At 47.5% G+C, this 14,215-nt stretch overlaps 1 long non-coding RNA gene across 7 annotated transcripts in view; it reads right to left on the minus strand.

The window, feature by feature from the left end:
• LOC105478469 (uncharacterized) overlaps positions 1–14,215 on the minus strand; it is a 53,527-nt gene that overhangs the window by 20,135 nt on the left and 19,177 nt on the right. The gene's annotated exons all lie outside the window — the stretch shown is intronic.

A 14,215-nucleotide genomic window follows, 5' to 3' on the forward strand; every position in this document is an offset into this window, starting at 1 on the left:
GCTGCTGGCGAGGTTGTGAAGAAATAAGAAAGCTATTACACTGTTGGTGGGAATGTAAATTAGTTCAACCATTGTAGAAGACAGTGTGGCAATTCCTCAAAGATTTAGAACCAGAAATACCATTTGACCCAGCAATCCCATTACTGGGTATACACCCAAAGGAATATAAATCATTCTATTATAAAGATACAAACACATGTATGTCCATTGCAGCACTATTCACAATAGCAAAGACATGGAATCAACCCAAATGCCCATCAATGATAGACTGGATAAAGAAAATGTGGCAGCTGGGCATGGTGGCTCATGCCTTTAATCCCAGCACTTTGGGAGGCTGAGACAGGCAGATCACCTGAGGTCAGGAGTTCGAGACCAGCCTGGCCAACATGGTGAAACCCATCTCTACTAAAAATACAAAAATTAGCGGAGTGTGGTGGTGTGTGCCTGTAATCCCAGCTACTCCGGAGGCTGACAGGCAGAGGAATTGCTTAAACCTGGGAGGTGGAGGTTGCAGTGAGCTGAGATCGCACCACTGCATTCATTCCAGCCTGGGCGACAGAGCAAGACTCCATCTCAAAAAAAAAAAAAAAGAAAAATGAAAGAAAGAAAATGTGGCACATATATACCATGGAATACTATGCAGCCATAAAAAAGAACAAGATCATGTCCTTTGCAGGGACATGGATGAAGCTGGAAGCCATTATCCTCAGCAAACTAATGCAGGAACAGAAAACCAAACACTGTATGTTCTCACTAGTAAGTGGGAGCTGAACAGTGAGAACACATGGACACACGGAGGGGAACAACACTCACAGGGGCCTGTTGGGGGCAGGCAGGGGAACAGAGAGCATTAGGGAGAAGAGCTAATGCATGCTGCGCTTAACACCTGGGTGATGGGTGGATAGGTGCAGCAAACCACCATGGCACACATATACCTGTGTAACAAACCCGCACATCCTGTACATGTACTCAGGAACTTAAATAAATAAAAGTAAAACATAAGGGCCATGCCTTAGCTCCTGGTTTTGTTTGTTTGTTTGTTTTTTGAGACGGAGTCTCACTCTGTCACCAGGCTGGAGTGCAGCTGGCGCAATCTTGGCTCACTTCAACCTCCGCCTCCTGGGTTCAAGCGATTCTCCTGCCTCAGCCTCCCGAGTAGCTGGGACTACAGGTGCCTGCCACCACGCCCAGCTAATTTTTGTATTTTTGGTAGAGACGGGGTTTCACCACATTGGCCAGGATGGTCTCAACATCTTGACCTCGTGATCTGCCTGCCTCAGCCTCTAAAGTGCTGGGATTATTTATAGGCATGAGCCACCGCACCCGGCCTCCTAGTTTTTAACATGAGCTCAGCTCAGACTGATTCTCTTAGTCTCAATTCTAGGTCCTGTGGCAAAGACACTTTGAGGAGCCCATCCTGGGATGAAAACCATGGCCAGGGAAGGGGCCACAGCAGAGGGGCAGAGCTGCTGAGACCACTTCTGCAACCACAAGGACGAGAGTGCACATCATTGGTGAGGGAGGGCTGGTGCCTGCCCCCATGTGCACACAGCAGCCCATAGCTGAGGAGTCACAGAGCTCTTACCTCAATCCTCCCTCATCAGTTCAGCCAGAACTGATCTCTCAGCCAAGTCTGTACCCTGGCTAGAATGTGATCTTCAGAATGTGATCCTGCTTTGTTCACTCCTATGACCCCAGCATCTAGAAAAATGCTTGGCACCATTGGTAGGCACTCAAATACTATACTTGGTACATCAAATAACAAATTAACTCCTCCATTCTATGTCTTCTTGGAAGGGATACAGGATGGCAGCTGGGGAGAGGAGAGCGCAGAAGAAAGATGAGAACAGGATCTTAGAAAACATCCCTGGGGCATATTTGTAGGCCCTGACTTACCCAGATCCTAGGGACAGGAATTATGGCTTAGGGAGCAGTAGGCAAGCCCTGATCATGGAGCTTGGCAGACCCATTTATTCCTTCAACAAGGATTTATGGAACACTTAACAGATGCCAAGTCCTGCTGGATTCTCAGCCTCGTAAGGCCTAGCTTTCATACCCTTCTGGCCTTGTGATTTCTGGCTAGCTTTTAGCCTCTCTGTCTCTCTGTTCATTCATTGGTAGATCACAGAGTCTGTTAAATGACATAATATATAAAATACTTCCTTGTACATAGTAACTGTCCTGTAAATATTTTTGCTGCAAAACATGGTTGTTGGGTCTGTTGTTTTGTGGGGGGTGGGGAGATGGGGCTTAGGGTAAAATTGTAACTGTGTAATTTACCACTGTCTGGGGTTCCTCCAGGAGATGGAATTGATCTGTATAATCATCATTTCTCACGCAAGAATAGCCCTGCCTTCACCTGGCTGCTTATATATGAAGAAGTGCTCTTCTTTCCATAAGAGGACACAGCTTCTGGCGCAGCAGCAGGAAGCTATAGATGCGGCATGGGTTACTCGGGGGATAATCGGGTTTGCACAGCACCACACACACCTTCCTACCCACATGGGGTGCCTGGGGTGCTGGTGTCGGCCTGGTCAGAGGGCAAGTGAAGCTAATAGCGGCCATGCAGTGAATTCACAGGGCTACCCTGTTCTACTTCTCTCCACCTCCTCCCTCCTGGCTTCTGGTCCCAGGTGTCTCAAGCACAGTTCAGCCTCTTTGAATCTCCACTCAGGGCCATCCCAGTCCCTCAGGTTCATTGTGGGTGTCCTTTCCCTGCTCCCCACTGTCCCTGGAGCTTACCCCTCCCATCCTACACTCTGATATGAGAGAGAAGGTCTCCTAGGCCTCCTTCCTCCAAGAGACCCCCTATGTCCCCCCCACTCTCCCCCAGTTTGACCTCCTAGGCAGACGGTTTGTGTTTGAGGGTCATCCCTCTCCTCCAGATGCCTCGTCATTCACCTTCAGCATTTAGGAACACAGCAGCAATCTAAACCAAATGGAGAAAGCAGGAGAAATTTTTAAAAGAAAGAAAAAAAAAGGGGAGGTGCAGTGGCTCACACCTGTAATCTCGGCACTTTGGGATGCCGAAGCGGGTGGATCGCTTGAGGTCAGGCATTTGAGACCAGCCTGGCCAATATGGCGAAACCCATCTCTACTAAAATACAAAAATTAGCCAGGCATGGTGGCAGGCACCTGTAATCCCAGCTACTGCAGAGGCTGAGGCAGGAGAATCGCTTGAACCCAGGAGGCGGAGGTTGCAGTGAGCCCTGGGATAGAGCCACTGCACTCCAGCCTGGGCGACAGAGCAAGACTCCATCTCAAAAAAAAAAAAAAAAAGGAAAGAAAAGAAAAAAAAAGAACAGATAATTTCAAAAGGACATTAAGCTCCATTCAGAGACACAATCTCCAATCAACAAAACGAAAGGCGAGCATTGCCCCACAGGGACTGGCGGAAAGGCAGCCTGCCGGTGAGAGCTTTCTGGAGCCAGCTTCTCACACTGGGGAGGGCGCCCTCCCAGCAACCAGCCCCACCCGAGGGGATCAGGCAGGACCCCACCCCAGGCTATGGGGCTTTGGGCTTCCCTGCTGTGGAGTTTCCCCCTGACACAGCTTACAAAGGCTCCCTCACGGGAGTAACAGCAGGACTGTGCTTGGCTGACAGAATGTTTTGGCAGAAAACCGCTGTCTGAGTCAGCTCTGAGAAATAATTAACCCTCATGATGTTTCCTGGAGGACTGAAGAGGGTTGGGTGTGGAGGATACTGGCAGGGCCTGAAGAGCTGGGCCTCTGAGGGGGAGGGAGTGCCTGGGCCGTCGGGCCTGGGCCTCCAGCACCCTCACCTGAGTGCCAGGACCCCTCAGCTAGCTCTCACCTGCTCTCTGGGCCTCAACATTGTTCTGGGGGAGGGCAGAGAAAAGACTCTTACTTTTCTTTTCTCTTTTTTTTTTTTTGAGACAGGGTCTTGCCGTCACCCAAGCTAGAGCGTAGTGGTGCAATCACGGCTCGCTGCAGCCTTGGCCTCCTGGGCTCAAGTGATCTTCCCATCTCAGCTTCCCAAGTAGCTGGGACTACAGACACACATACCACGTCCAGCTAATTTTTGTACTTTTTGTAGAGACAGGGTCTCGCCATATTGCCCAGGCTGGTCTCGAACTCTTGGTCGCAAGTGATCTGCCTGCCTCAGCCTCCAAAAGTGCTGGGATTATAGGTGTGAGCCACCATGCCTAGCCTTTTATTTTTTATTTATTTTTTTAAGACAGTGTCTCTTATGTTGCCCAGACTGGAGTGCAGTAGCATGAACACAGCTCACCAACAGCCTCATCTCCCAGGCTCAAGCTATCCTCTTGCCTCAGCCTCCCAAAGTGCTGTGATTACAGTCATGAGCTGCCACACCCAGCTAGTTTTTTTTTTCTTTTTTCTGTAGAGACAAGTTCTTGCTATGTTGCCCAGACTGGTCTGCACTCCTGGGTTCAAGTGATCCATTCACCTCAGCGTCCCAAAGTGCTGGGATTACAGGCATGAGCCACCGCACCCTGCCTGACCCTTACTTTTCTAGACCCTCTTCCTGGAGGCCTGTTTCCAGTCAGGACCTTTCTGTAACATGTAACTCAGGCAGATCACTATGCGGAGTTGCTCACTGTGTGGTGCTCAGTGTGGTACCAAGAGCTCAGAGAAGACACAAGTAAAACATAAGATCCAGACCAGGCCTCAGGGAACTCACCACCGGAGCAGAGAGGGGAGACATGGAAACCCATTCAGTTACATAGCCTCTGCTGGTCATGTGTTCATACATCCAGTGTGAAAGGAGAAAAGAGATTTTCTTGAGCCTAAGCAGATTACTTTACACATTTAAACTGGGGGCTCAGAGACTTGCTAAGGTAATAATGTTGCTTGTGATTCATATTGGTTCTTCTTTCTTTTTTTTTGAGATGGAGTTTCGCTCTTGTTGCCCAGGCTGGAGTGCAATGGTGCGATCTCGGCTCACTGCAACCTCTGCCTCCCCAGTTCAAGCGATTCTCCTGTCTCAGACTCCTGAATAGCTGGGATTAAAGGCACCTGCCACCACCCCAGCTAATTTTATATTTTTAGTAGAGACGGGGTTTCTCCATGTTGGTCAGGCTGGTCTCGAACTCCTGACCTCAGGTGATCAGCCTGCCTCAGCCTCCCATAGTGCTGGGATTACAGGCATTAGCCACCGCGCCCAGCTGGTTCTTCCTTCTAAGAAGCCTCCAGAGCTCCCTGCCTGTGCCTTTCTGAGAGTCTGTCAAATGCCCCTCTTTCATTTCCCTCCATTCCAAGGCCAAGATTTCTCATCCTTATTTCACAATCGGGAAAGTCAAGACCCATGCCACAGGCTGGCCTGCCAGGCAACTGGCCTGAGGTTTACACACACTCAAAGGTGCAACTGAAGATTTGAAAATCCTCCCCGGCACATCCGTCTTTATGCACTGAACGTATTCACTGAGTTTTTAATGGTTCAGAGCACTCTTGGAAGCAGCCAAGTCCAAAGAGAATTGGAGGCTGGCAGATACAGTGCTGGGGCTTACTCTGGATGGTATTGGTGGGACAGGATACTGTGGCATGCTAACTCAGCGGTCAGCAAACTCTTTCTGTAAGGGCCCAGATAGTAAATAGTCAGTATTTTAGGCTTTATGGGCCAAATACTGTCTCTGTCACATTTTCTTCTTTGTTTTTTGTTTTGTTTGTTTATTTGTCTGTTTTTGAGATAGAGTCTCACTCTGTCGCCCAAGCTGGAGTGCAGTGGCGCAATCTCAGCTCACTGCAACCTCCACCTCCCATGTTCACGCCATTGTCCTGCCTCAGCCTCCCTAATAGCTGGGACTATAGGCATGCGCCACCATGCGCAGCTAATTTTTTGTATTTTTAGTAGAGATGGTGTTTCACTTTGTTAGCCAGGATGGTCTCAATCTCCTGACCTTGCGATCCACCCGCCTCAGCCTCCCAAAGTGCTGGGATTACAGGCGTGAGCCACCGCACCCCGCATTTTTTGTTTGTTTGTTTTTTAACTATGGTATAGCTGGGCATGGTGGCTCGTGCCTGTAGTCCCATCTACTTGGGAGGCTAAGATGGGAGGGTTGTTTGAGCACAGGAATTTTAGGCTGCAGTGAGCAGTGATCACACCACTGTACTCTAGCCTGGTCAACAAAGTGAGACCCTGATTCTAAAAAAAACAAAAACCAAAAAAAGCTGGACTGGATGCAGAAGGCCCACTGTGTGCAAAGCCTGTACAATCAGGAGGGAGTTAAATGGGAAATTGAGGACCAGGCTCCACATGCCCATGGAGGGCTCGTGTGGAGTCTAAACATGAGACTGGTTCCTGAACACTTGCCAGGTGAACAGGATGGAGCCTGAATGTCCTCAGTCAGCTCCACCACTGGCAGCAACTCCTTACAGGGTCACTAGGCCCTGACTGAAAGGGCACCAGCTGGCTGGGTAGTGGGTGGGTATACATTTGGTTTTAGAGAAAAACAACCACAGATCCGATTTCAAGGCTTTGAGTCTCACCAACCCCTCCTTCCAGTCTTTTCTCAATAGCGGCATTAACTGGGACCCCTAAGAAGGGAGGTGGGAAGCAGACACCCAGCAGGGCTCTGCAGGAATCTCCCTGAGCCCCACACCCAGCTCCTGCTGTCTGTGCAAGGGGCAATCATGACTTTCCTCTGTGGCAGGGAGGCAGTGGAATCTGTAGGAGGTTCCAGACCCAGCGACGACCAAGCCTGGGTGGTTCTGACACCAAGAACAAAACGCCTGCAAGATCCACACTGGGAACTCAACCAAGAAGAAAGAAAAGAACAAACAAGATCAATTTCTTCCCCACAGGAGCCAGAATTTTCCTAAGCCAAAGCTACGAATGTTCAGAGACATCTTTATCTCTTGCAGGGACTCTACCTCCCCTCCTGTCTCAACTCCTCCTGAAAAAAGAGATGAAGTCCCACTCCCATCAAAACCTCTGAAGTGTCAGCTTCAAATTCTTTATGAATTACTTCTCCCAGGCTGGGTTAGCTTCAAAACTGGGAATGGGTTAGGGCATCAGCACAGGAAGAACCTTTAAGAATGTCAGGCTTTTAGAGCCTCACAGCCACAAATCTCTCAAATGGTGCCCTCTCCAACCCTGGGCACTGGGTCCGATGAGCAGGGGATGGAGGCATGTTTGGACAGGGGCTTGCATCTGAGACCAGCCCCTGATACCAAACCAAATGTGTCCCTTGTATTTTTAACTGCAAGCTCCCACCACCCTGAGTGAGTTGTTCCCCAAGCAGTGGTGCCATTCAGTTGGCCTTTGCAGTCATGCTGACCCAGGGGCACTTGGTCTTCATCAGATTCTCAGTCTAAGCATCAATCCGCTGACAGAAGGACCTACCCCAGGCACTTCCAGCTCAGCAGAAAGCACCCTGAGCTAATAAAGGAAGATATAATTTAGAGGTCATGCCCCAAAGCCAGCTATTTCTGACTGCAGATCCAGCTCCAACTAAAGCGAAGCTGAAAATTAACATTATTTTTGCATTTTAAACAACTTAGTAGTCTTTCAAAGGGTACCGATTGGTGAATAGCAATTTACAATGAAGTAATCAGTTGCAAGCTACCAATAATTGCTATCACTTCAAGTGTGGGTTTTTTCCCTCCTCATTTTCTTCCCCTTGTTCTGTCTCTGTTATTTTGTTGTTGTTGTTTTGTTTTTTGTTTTTTTGAGACAGAGTCTCGCTTTGTCACCCAGGCTGGAGTGCAGTGGCACGATCTAGACTCACTGCAAGCTCCACCTCCCAGGTTCATGTCATTCTCCTGCCTCGGCCTCCTGAATAGCTGGGACTACAGGCGCCCACCACCACGCCCGGCTAATTTTTTATATTTTTAGTAGAGATCGGGTTTCACCGTGGTCTTGACCTCCTGACCTCGTGATCCACCCGCCTCGGCCTCCCAAAGTGCTGGGATTATAGGCATGAGCCACTGCACCCAGCCCTGTCTCTGTTTTTAAACCAACAAATATTTATTGACCTTCTTTTAGACAAGGTGTGAGCTAGGAACCATGAGAGATAAAAAGATGCACCTGCCAAGTATTTGCATGTGATGTATTCATAGTCTGGCTAGGGTAGTAACATGGTACACATGGGGAAAATAACCAAACGTCAAAAGACTGATAGGTGATGAATGTCGACTCTGTAAAAGTGAAAGTTACATAGAATGTTCAGGGAGCTTGATTTTAAGTTGTCTGTGGGTTGTAAACTACTTCAATTTCCAGTAAGGTGTTTTCCTCTACCAGTGCTTCCCAAACAAAAAAGTCTATAAAATGATTTTTTTTTTTTTTTTTTTTGAGACAGAGTTTCACTCTTGTAGCCCAGGCTGGAGTGCAATGGCACGATCTCAGCTCACTGCAACCTCTGCCTCCTAGATTCAAGTGATTCTCCTGCCTCAGCCTCCCGAAGTAGCTGGGATTACAGGCGCCTGCCACCATACCCAGCTAATTTTTTTGTATTTTTAGTGGAGACGGGGGTTTCACCATATTGGCCAGGCTGGTCTTGAACTCCTGACCTTGTGATCTGCCTGCCTCGGCCTCCCAAAGTGCTGGGATTACAGGCGTGAGCCACTGCACCTGGCTTTTATTTTTTTTAATTTTTTTTATTTTTGGAGACAGGGTCTTGCTCTGTTGCTCAGGTTGAAATGCAGTGGCATGATCTTGGCTCACTGCAACTTCCACTTCCTGGGTTCAAGTGATCCTCCAACCACAGCCTCTTGAGTAGCTGGCAATATAGGCGCAAGCCACCACGCCCAACTGATTTTTGTATTTTTTGTAGAGACAGGGTTTCACCATGTTGCCCAGGCTGGCCTTGACCTCCTGGGTTCAAGTGATCCTCCTGCCTCAGCCTTTCAAAGTGCTGGGATTACAGACATGAGACACTGCACTCATCTATAAAATGTTGATACGAGTTCTATGAAAAAAATGTTCTGGCCAGGTGAGATGGCTCATATGTGTATTTCCAGCACTTTGGGAGGCCAAAGCAGGAGAGTGGCTGGAGCACAGGAGTTGAATCCAGGAGATTAGCCTAGGCAACACAGTAAGACTCCCTCTACAAAAATGTAAAAAACTAGCCAGGTATGGTGGTGCACACATGTGGTCCCAGCTACTTGGGAGACTGAGATGAGATGATCACTTGAGCCCAGGAATTCGAGGTTTGCAGTGAGCCATGTTTGTGCCACTGCACTCCACTATACTCCAGTCAGAGTGAAAAAAAAAAGCAGATTTCTTTTTGTTTTTTGAGACAGAGTCTCTCTCTGTCGCCCAGGCTGGATTGCAGTGGTGCGATCTCGGCTCACTGCAAGCTCCGCATTCTGGTTCACGCCATTCTCCTGCCTCAGCCTCCCAAGTAGCTGGGAGTACAGGCACCCGCCACCATGCCTGGCTAATTTTTTGTATTTTTAGTAGAGACAGTGTTTCACCACTTTAACCAGGATGGTTTCGATCTCCTGACCTCGTGATGCACCTGCCTTGGCCTCCCGAAGTGCTGGGATTACAGGCGTGAGCCACCACACCCAGCCAAAAAAAAGCAGATTTCTTTATCACACAATGTTACTGAGCCTCCAAGAGCCAAAGTGCATTGTGAATCTGCACAGGACTATGAATGTATGCAGCAGATTCCAGATTAACAATGAAATAGCCCCTCCTCCATGCCCTTTTTCTCATAAGCAATACAAATTAGCATCTTTCTACAATTGTAGTCCCAGAGAGTCTAAATATTCTGCTTAGAAGGCAAAAAAACAAGGGTGCTCACACCTCACTTTCTCCAACATTTTCCCCAAAAGTCCAGCCCATAGTGGATCTCTTTTTCTTAGGTTTTCAAAAGAACTTTGGTATCACCAATTTAGCACTCAACTCCCGTCTGTCTTCTGTTAGTTTATATAGTTCCATGTCACTCATACTACGCCAACTTGAGGCAGATCATACAACAAGTGCTCACTAATGACAAATTACATGATTATTAAATATGCTTTTTAAAATATTTGTTTATTTATTTATTTTGAGACAGAGTCGAGCTCTGTCACCCAGGCTGGAGTGCAGTGGCACAATTTTGGCTCACTGCAACCTCCACCTCCCAGGTTCAAGTGATTCTCCTGCCTCAGCCTCTCGAGTTAGCTGAGATTACAGGCATGCACCACCACGCTCAGCTAATTTTGTATTTTTAGTAGAGACAAGGTTTCACCATGTTGGTCAGGCTGGTCTTGAACTCCTGACCTCAGGTGATCTGCCCTCCTCAGTCTCCCAAAGTGCTGGGATTACAGGCATGAGCCACCACATGGGGCCTAAATGTGGTTCTTATCTGCTTCTTATCATGGGTAAGAGCAGAGCCTGCACTCTGGAGGCCAGAGTGCAGATACTGGCTCTGGCTTATTAACTGCAACTTTGGGAAGTTACTTAACCTCTCTGTTTCATCATTTGTACCTTAGAATGTTGCTGTGAGCACTAAACTACAGTGCCCAGCACACAGTAACAGTTTAATAGATGTTAGCTGTTTTTATTGCTACTCCTACCAATAAATTTTTTTTTGCTACAACTGGTCACCAAGCAAAGAACAGAGCATGGCCAGTGTATGGAGAATCAGATTTCAAGGGCAGCCCATAACACGCTCACAAAACACAGGGATATTGTTTGTTTATCTCTTCTAAGATCTCAAGGCACTTAAAAGTCTCAACTTATCAATTTTCACAGGACTTTCCTGACATAGGTTGGAATCCATTATAATCACCCTAGGGAGGGGTTAATGACCTACTCAAGGTTACTTGCCAGGGTCAACCACTGGCTAGGAATAGAAATTGACTCTGCAGTCACCCCCTTTGTCTTAATAACTTCCTCCCTATGTGGTTTTGGCAAAGACAAAACACCCGAGAGTGATGCAGCAACTGGAGTGAAGGTCAAAGAACAGCATCTGGGTTTAGCACAGCCTTGATGAGGCCTTTTTTCCTTTCATCTTCCCACAAGCAGGCTTGTATATCCAGCAGCCTCCTGTCCCTCTCTAAGTACCTCAAAATAGTATTCCTTGACCTCCCTTCATCCAGGAGATGCCAAGGAGGGGAAAGCAGATGCATCTGAGATGCCAAAGAAAGGTTCTCACACACCAAGTGACTCCTTGCCCTTGGACGTGTTTGCATCCTCACATCCTTCTCATCCTTACGTTCCTACTGCTGCAGTCATAGCAGCTCCTAGGCTCTGCCTTGGACAGAACCCACAGTTCCCTTGAAGGAACAAGTTCTCTGCAGCCGGGCCCCTGCCCCAACATCCAGGGACCATGTTGGTCACAGTCCTATTTACAGCTTCCAGAGCAGTCAAGTATAGAAAACCATGTAACAAAGCCACTGAGAAGACCCATCCTGGTGTGTGCACACATGTGTGTTTTCAATCACCCCTCTGCCTTCCCTCTCCAGTTACTCGGATCTCCTTGCTTTCATCATGAGAACAGTGAATTATTTATGGAGTAACATACTGCACTCAGGGTCTCCCATGATCATGCAGATTGTGACCGCCCTGGGGAATTTACTGCCTAAGTCATTCGGAGAGAATGGGCAAATGAGGCATAAGGTGACAAGTAAGGGACAGTGACAGAAACTGGGGTTCCCTGGCTCTGCGACTGGTTGGGAGAAGTGGTATGAGGAGGTGACAGACGACAATGGGAGAGTCTGGTCTTCCTAAATCCCTGGTGGTAGCGATATGGAAGCAGGTGGGAAGAATATAAGGAAAATATAAAAGAAACAATGAATTCCTGACCAAGCTGTCAGATAACCTCTGCTGTCAAAACACAGGCCTGGACTGACTACTGGGGAACCAAAACGTTCAGATCTCTGCTCATGGTGAGAAGCACGCATAGGTAGGTCAAGGCTAGCAGTCTATCCAAGGCTGAGACCCCAAGCACAGGGGTTCTATCCTTCATTACTCACTTATTACCTCCAGCATCACTGGCCACTTCCTTCTTCTTCTTCCTTTTTTTTTTTTGACATGGAGTCTTGCTCTGTCACCCAGGCTGGAGTGCAGTGTGGCAATTTCGGCTCACTGCAACCTCTGCCTTCTGGGTTCAAGAGATTCTCCCACCTCAGCCTCCCAACTAGCTAGGATTACAGGCACCCGCCATTATGCCTGGCGAATTTTTGTATTTTTACTAGAGACGGGGTTTTGCCATGTTGGTCAGACTGGTCTTTAATTCCTGACCTCAGGTGATCCGCCCAACTTGGCCTCCCAAAGTGCTGGAATTACAGGCGTGAGCCACTGCACCTGGCCCAGTTCCTTTTTTCATACAAACTTTTTGCTCAGTGTTTCACTTGCAGGGCTTTCCGACTGCTCTTCATTGCTCTTTTTGTAGAGAATATCAAGAGGTATCTTTCCCTGGGTCTCTGCCTTCTAACGTCTTACAAAACACGGCAGAATACAGACGAGATATACACAGTGCTGATTTTCTAAGGGAATGTGCTAGAATATTGTCCTGGAACTATGTTCTTATGCCACCCTAGAACAATGTTTCAAAATCTAATGTTCAACACTGATATTTAATATTCACATCAAATAATAAAAGCTGTTTATTTGCATTTATATACATTTTAAATACCTTCCTATATACCTTATTTTATCAAATTTAAGATAGCGCCAATATAAGTGGTGCTTTTTACTTTTGTATTGCATCAAGAAAAACAAACTTCCATTGGTTGTAAGATACACCCCGATTTCAGAGATATTAAAAGTGGGAAAAATGCACACCTAGAATTTATCAAAATTATGCTGAAAGGAATCTCATTTTCCTCAAGTTCTTGCCATAAATCAGAGAATAACACCCTGTGTCTCTCCAAGTCGGATGTAAGGCAGCCTCCTTTATAGTTGATATCACAGAAGAAAAATTAGGAGAAAGAAAAGCAAGGGGCCAGATGCGGTGGCTCATGCCTGTACTCCCAGCACTTTGGGAGGCCAAGGCAGGAGGATCATTGAGCCCAGGAGTTTGAAACCAGCCTGGGCAACAAAGGGAGACCCAGTCTCTACAAAAAATAAAAAAATTAGCCAGGTGTGGTGGCATGTGCCTGTAGTCCCAGCTACACAGGAGGCTGAGGCAGGAGGATCACTTGAGCCCAGGAAGTTAAGGCTGTAGTGAGCCATGTTTGTGCCACTGCACTCCAGCCTGGGTGACAAAGCAAGACTGTCTCAAAAAAAAGGAAAGGAGATAGGAGAGGAGAAGAGAGAGGAGGAGAGCGGAGGGGAGGGGAGGGCACTGGAGAGGAGATGAGGAAAAAGAAAAGAAAAGAGAAAAGCAAAGCAAGGGGGTGAGATGGGTTTAGTCTGTAGATGTATGAGATACTTTATGGATAACCGTGTCTATTCATCCCACCTCTGCTTCCTGGATCTGCTGAATCATTCAGCTCATTATTAATGGAGAGGAATTAGGGAGGGGTTACAGGGAGAGGTGCTGTAGTCCACACCTGCAGCAGCACATGGACGGTGCCATGGAAATGGTTCCAGCAGTGGTCTGGGCAAAGGTTTCACGCAGAAGAGATTTGACCTGAGTGTGAAGGGTGAGAAGGCAAAAGCATCTCGGGATGGAACAAATGAAGGAAGACAGGAAAACAAGCAGCCTGAGGGGGCGGTGGTGACTGCCTCTTTAGTGACAGACAGCGGGCAGTGGGCAACAAAGCTGGGCCAGACTTTGAGGTTGTACATAAATGGTTAAGGATTTTGGACCATCTTATACTGGCAGTGGGCCACCATAAGTTTTTCAAGTGTGGGAATAATTGATGCAAAACAGTATTTCAGGGGAAAAAAAACACAACAGCATTTCAGAAAAAAAAATGAAAACCATAATTTCCAGAAGATAAATTGGCAGTTCTGTATATAGTGAACTCAGTGAGAAGAGGTAAAAGTTGAAAGGACTAATAAAAATAAAAATCACCATTTATTGGGTGTGCTATTGACAGAAATATAATTTTTTTTTTTCTTGAGACAGAGTCTGGGTCCACCACCCAGGCTGGAGTGCAGTGGCGTGATCTCAGCTCACTGCAGCCTCCACCTCCTGGGCTCAAGTGAGCCTCAGCTTCTCCAGTCTCAGCCTCCCAAGTAGCTGGGGGTACAGGCATGTGCCACCACACCTGGCTAATTTATGTATTTTTAGTAGATATGGGGTTTCATCATGTTGGCCAGGCTGGTCTCAAACTCCTGGCCTCAAGTTGCCTGCCCTCCTTGGCCTCCCAAAGTGCTGGGAATACAGACATGTTGCCATGGGTCCTGGCCAAG

The sequence above is a fragment of the Macaca nemestrina genome, chromosome 1 (assembly GCF_043159975.1).
Source record: "Macaca nemestrina isolate mMacNem1 chromosome 1, mMacNem.hap1, whole genome shotgun sequence".
Classification (NCBI taxonomy): domain Eukaryota; kingdom Metazoa; phylum Chordata; class Mammalia; order Primates; family Cercopithecidae; genus Macaca; species Macaca nemestrina.